At 38.7% G+C, this 6,463-nt stretch overlaps 1 protein-coding gene across 2 annotated transcripts in view; it reads left to right on the forward strand.

The window, feature by feature from the left end:
• mtss1 (MTSS I-BAR domain containing 1) overlaps positions 1 to 6,463 on the forward strand; it is a 50,997-nt gene that overhangs the window by 24,258 nt on the left and 20,276 nt on the right. The window lies entirely within an intron of this gene.

A 6,463-nucleotide genomic window follows, 5' to 3' on the forward strand; every position in this document is an offset into this window, starting at 1 on the left:
CTCATTTTTTCTCCCATTATACCAACATTTTGTTTTTTCTAAAATCTGGAGACTGTAGTATTGGCTTTGCCGGCTCCAATTATTCTTGCCAGAACCTCAGGACTCTCTGCGTTTGCTTTTTTACATTAATATTTTTTTTCCTTCTCCTCTTTTCTGTCACTTACTCTTACACAATATAGTCTACTACATTACCACTGCAGGCTCTCTACCCTGCCCCACTGGGTTATGCTGCCTCATCGGTCCGTGATGTGTTTCACTTTATTTCTGCATCACACGCACTTTTGTGCGCGTCCAAGTCTCTTTTAGCGTGTATTAAGGCAAATCTGGCAGGATTTCTTCTTGTCTATAGGATTCAATATATACTTTCAAATATTTGTTCACTACCTTTCACCCTTCCTAGGTTACGATCGAGAAAGGGGACTGTACTTGTTTTTCCACACCGCTAATTTATTATTTGTGAACTAAACTGTAGTGTGTGGAAGTTGCCATTCAAACATATACAAACGTGCAGTGCAATAAAAGCTGATTACACCAGTGTGGGAGTGATTCTTTTTTATGGACCAGCCATAAGTAGATACTTATTGTTGTAAACAAACTTATTGATTGATCTGAGTTGAAGCTTACAATATCGCTGTAGCCCGATTCAAGCCAGTTAGTTACATTTCATTGCGATCAGTTACTACATCACACAACACCACACACTACACTACATTGAGGCGTATCTATCCAGAACATCATTCGCTTTCCATCATTGTTTCTCCATGGGAGCATTTAGGGAAGCGACAGAAATGGTCTTATGTTTTATGGTAGGTATTATATTACCGATAAGTGGTCTCATGTGGGTTTTTTTATTGCTTATTTTTATCCGTGTCCCTTCCCTGGGGTGTCACTCTGAGCTCAGGGTTATACATTTTTTCGTTTAAAAACACTTGGTACCTGCACCCAATGAACATTTTTTATCCCTATAGTACCGGCAAATGATTTGATTTTCTAGATATGCGTCATTTCAATTTTGAGATCGGAGGTCGTGGGTTGTGTGTTAAATTCCAGTCTGTTGGGTAGGAAAGCATTTATCTGTGATTTAATCTCATTGGAGTATATACATTCTTCTTTTGTGTTCATGGGTTTATATCTCAAATTAATACGAATTATAGTTTCGTTTTCTTTAAAGGATCTTTTATTTAATTTATCTTATTTATTTACTAAATGATTGACTATATTTTATATGGTACAATACTCTGGATGGAGAAAACCTCTGCATACTTTTAGATTTCTTGATTTATCGCGCACTGTGACTAGGGCTTGACGCTCAGAGACTAAATCAACAACCTCACAGTTATGAGTTGTAGGTAGCTGGAATAAATGGAAATCTGATCGCTCTTAATGCGCTTCAGGATTTGAGGGATGCAAACAACATCTGAATTTGCCCTTTTAAATTCAAAAGGAGGACATCAAACATGCCTCGGCAGGGGTTTCAATTGGTTGCTGATGGTATAATTGAGTACAGTCGTTTCCACACGACAATTTAAGTAAACTTACTAGTTGTGTAGACTGAGTCTGTGATATTTGGTTCCTCTGAATCTTATGCAACATTTTTCGATTTGTATTTAAATCCTATACTTTAGGTGGATAGTAATCTATATAGTGAACAGGAAATTTGATGATGGTTTGGTAATATGCTCACTACAGTTTTTGGTAAACTGTATTTATCGGAACAGTTACGCGACATATTCGTATAATTTATTTCATTTATTTTTCATTCTTGCTCCAAGATAGTACTTGCAAAGGCTGTCAGCCTGTTTCCCTGCCCAGTAACACTAAAACCACTCAAAATTACAACGCAATACGCAACCCAACGTTCAAAAACAAAATGACTAATCCCATTGGTCATTAACCACATATCTATGCATGCACGGAACACTGCTCGAAGCATCTTCATTCAAAGTATCTATCCCATTGTTAGCCAATAAATCTTATTACTGCTCTAGATAATTTTCACTAGACTGAACTATACACATTTCCATTGAGACTGAATTCAAAAAGATCACAGACACTGCAGAGCCCGCTATCGGTAAATATTAGTAGCAACACGTGAATTACAACGTGTGACTAAGAGCAGTGGGTGTGTGTTGTGTTGGTGTCGGTTGTGGTTGGTGTTGTGTATTTGACCAGGCTAAAAACTGGAGCTGTCCTCTTGCGTTGTCAGACAGCTATATGAACCCAGAGTCGACTGCAGATGACTCAAGAAAAATGTAACCTGACAAGATGAACAAATAGTGTGGGAGGAGCCTCCTTATTCTCCACATTTTTTTTGTCTGATTTAAGCCGTTCATTCACAACTCTGAAAAATCTAAAAAATTATCTGTCAGAGTTATCAAGTACATACCATCAAAGAGAAGGTGAAATGTAGATTTGACCCAGCCCAATCTGTGTAATATCGTGTGAACACACTGGCAATGTCAAAGGTAGGTGATGCCTAACATTTTACCATAGTCACATGAAAATTCATTCCAAAACCATTGCGGCATTAAACAAAGCGCGTTTAAATTTCATCCAGGAAAAACATTGTAAGCTTGTGTTCCATTAAAACATGTTGACTGAAACATTTACAAAGCAAAAAGGTTTGTAAGGTTCTTTAGGATTGAGGTTGGAGACAGAGTGTTGAATGTCACAGATTCTTTAAGGCCCTGAGTAAATGGTGGAGAGAGGAGTTATCTTGCGACAGTAGAGAGTGGACATAATAATGTCGAGATACTGGCAACAGGCTTTAATTGCATTGTCGCCGAACAGGAGACGGACCCTGCTCAACTGTTTTTGACACACTCTTGTCTAAAATAATCCCTGAATGTGTTGTAAGCAATAAACGAGTCAACAGAGCTAAGATTTCCTTCTTGAGAGCGACTGCTGTTTGACCACTGTGAAAAACCTGCCAGCACTCACAAGTATATGCCAGAAAAGTCACGTAAAACATGACAACACATTTTTTCTCGGACCGCATAAACATTGCCAATTATGAGAAAATGCTTATAAATATTTAATCGCCCCAGTGAAAAATGGTAAAATGAATAAAAGTTTTTATTTTTATTTTTGTATAAGTGTGTGTGTGGGCAAGGGAGGCTCCTCCTGTGTGTATGTGTGTGTGTGTGTGTGGGGGGGGGTCACATGAAACATCAGTATTATTAATGCTGCTGTAGTCTCTTCAACAACTGTGGTTCTTATTCATCTGTTTCTGTTAACACATAATTTATGTTGTATTATATGATATTTATATATTATTTAGTATAACGTACATCAGGCCTGGAATTTAGTCATTTTTATGTAAATAAGAAAATACAGATTTATTGGGACACCAAGGGGCAAAACTACCGATGTTATATATAGTGCATAGAAAATGACCTCGACCTAATGCAGCAGTAATATTATTCCATAAACACTATACTGTATATATAATAATAAAACACTGACAGGGACGTTTGACTGCACACTGACTTCTTTCAGTAAATGTTCCTATAATACTTTTACCTCAGTGAGGTTCAGAATATTTGTACTGCAATATTTCCACAGTGGGATTGGTATTAGTACTTTTATATTAATACTTCCTCCTCCTCTGGTGAGCTCACCTACAGCCTCCCTGCCAACTTATTTCTTTACCAAGAGGACGGGACCAGGAGGATGGGACCAGGAGGACAGGACCTGGAGGGTTAGGGAAGAGACCAGGAGGGTTAGGGAGGAGACCAGGAGGACGGGAGCAGGAGGGTTGGGGAAGAGACCAGGAGGGTTAAGGAGGAGACCAGGAGGGTTAGGGAGGAGACCAGGAAGACGGGACCAGGAAGACGGGACCACTCAGTCCATCCTGTGATTTTCTGATTCGAAGCTCTGAGGACAGATTGATCTGTGATATTAGACTATACTATAAATAAGGTTTACGTCACTGTGTGTGTGTGTTTCAGATGAAATCTGCTGATGTGAACTGAAAGCTCAGGAGGATGAGAACCAGTCAGAAGCTTCGTCTGAAGGTCATCTTCACACTAAAGGTCAAAGCTGAGGAGGAAGTGACCTCCTGCAGATATGTGTGTGTGTGTGTGTGTGTGTGTGTGTACCCGTCCCCTGCCACGTTTCTGCTCATGTTCCCGTGTTATGTGTGGCCGATAATAATGTTTTGTTTCTGAGCAGTCGGACGAATAGAGGAGGAATAGATGAGGGGATGAGAAAGGGATCGAGAGAGAGAGAGAGCGAGAGGCAGAAGGACAGATAGAGGACGAGGAGGGAAAAGGTGAATAAGAAACCTAGGAGTGAGAGAGGGAAGAGAGGATGTATAGAGGCTGAGGAACAAATGGATGGAGAGAAAAAGGAGGAGAGCTGCTGCTGCTTAAGGACATAAAGGAAGAAGGAGGGATGGAAGGAGTGAGTGCTTCAAACGAGTATCAAGTATGTACAGTCAGCGCCACTCCAGGTTTCACTTCGACATCACTTCCTGTTGGAGCTGTTGGGTGAACACACATACCTGATCTTTCACTATGACTTTTTTTTACTTTACGTAACTCAGCAGTGACTCAGCGTTGCAGCCTGTGCGTGTTTGTGCGAGCGCATGTGCGTGCGTGCGTGTTTCCTCCCTGTGCAGCTCTCGGATTTAGATATTCAAATGACACGAAATGAGTCAGTGTGAACTCACACAGTTCAGACTCTGCTGTGTCACTTTGTTCCTGCACAGAATGGAGCTGAGTGATGCAGATAAAATCCAGTGTCACTTTATGCTTGACCCAGTATGATAATCAAAATGTACACATACAGATTTCTGTTTTCATTATTGATCAATCTAACAGGCATTTTAATAAATACAGAGCCCATGGGTGTTTTTAAGATTCTTGTTTTGTCCAATCAGCAATCCAAAACCAAAATGCATTCAGGTAACAATGATATAAAACAGAGAAAAGTAGCAAGTTGTGATATTTGTGTTGCTGGAAGCATACAATATTTGGCATTTTTAATTGATGATCAAAATAACTGCCAATAATTTTCTTTTAATTAAGTCTCATACCACAGTATCAAAAAACTTCAAGCATAATCAAGTAATTAGGTGGAAAGGGTTATATACCAGACATCCAGGACAAGATTGCTTTTTCAACAACAACCTTTTACACAAGAAAACATATATAGTATAAATCCACTGACAAACACTGTTTACATTATACACATAATTCATTCCATGTTAAAAAAACAAATCAAAAATGAAATTTGCTTTCAGAACAGCAGAGTAGGATGTTTTTAAAGTCTGTAGGTTTCTCCTTACAGACACTGAAATGAATTTACCAGGAAATTAAGTTTCTTGGAGTTTCTCAAATAATTTGAAATCCAGTAAAACATGTAAACAATACACTGTGTGTGTGTGTGTGTGTGTGTGTGTGTGTGTGTGTGTGAGACAGAGAGGTCAGTTTAACAGGAAGTGTCGTGTCCACAAACAAACTGCCACAAAGAAACCATTATAATCGGGTCGGCTCTGCGTGTGCGAGTGTGAAAGAGAGAGTATGTTAAGATGACAGAGGACCCACTGTGGAAGTGATGCAGCTCATTTCCTTCTTTCTCTCTCTGTGTCAACATTAAGGTTTCCTTCCAAATCTGAGAACATTTTCTAAAAGTTGGTCAGATAATTTAATTACTTGATGTTTGTCATCCATCCACATCCGTAGTTTGAAAAAAATTTTTTTTCCTGTTATCCTGTAAAACATTTTATTGCTGCTTCCAACATTCGTCAAAGAAATCTGTCGATCTACTGATTCCAGAACAATCTTACACACCTAAACAACCAGTGAAAGTTTAACTAGCAACCTACCAATCAGCCAGCAGCCCTTTCAGTATCTTTCACATCTTATATTGTAATTAAACAGGTCAAACAAATGAAAAGTCATATGTGTTGCCAATTGAGGAAAATCTGGTCTATAGTAGTATGGCATTTATATTATAATTTGGAGCTTTTATGTCACAGTAGGTGGCATCAATATGCTGTGAGTGCACTTCTGTAAATAAAAGTAAAGCTAAACGTTAAAAAAGGCCCGGCAATGTCATCATTTGTTAAAACAATCATTTTTCATCGGCTGAATGTAAAAACACTGCAATCTTAAGTGTTTTTTGTGCACCAGTTCAATACACATCTCAATCAGTACCATCTGAAGACATTAACTTCTGTGTCAGTCTGTCCGATGCTGCGATGCTGTAATATGTTTATTAAAAATGCATAATTGGCACTGTGTGTGTTGGTGAGTGCACATGAGCTATTATTGTCTAATAAGTGTTATTGGACAGTGTATCTTATTATGAGAGGACTACTGTGGTAATATAGTGTGTGTGTGTGTGTGTGTGTGTGAAACCTAATATTGTTCCATCCAATTAACCAAGGCTGATTGTGAAAGGAGGTGGTTTTTTTTCTTACATAATTCATTAACAAAATGAGACACACACACACACA

This window comes from Morone saxatilis, unplaced genomic scaffold, assembly GCF_004916995.1.
Source record: "Morone saxatilis isolate NCDOM2014 unplaced genomic scaffold, NCSU_SB_2.0 Contig18, whole genome shotgun sequence".
Classification (NCBI taxonomy): domain Eukaryota; kingdom Metazoa; phylum Chordata; class Actinopteri; family Moronidae; genus Morone; species Morone saxatilis.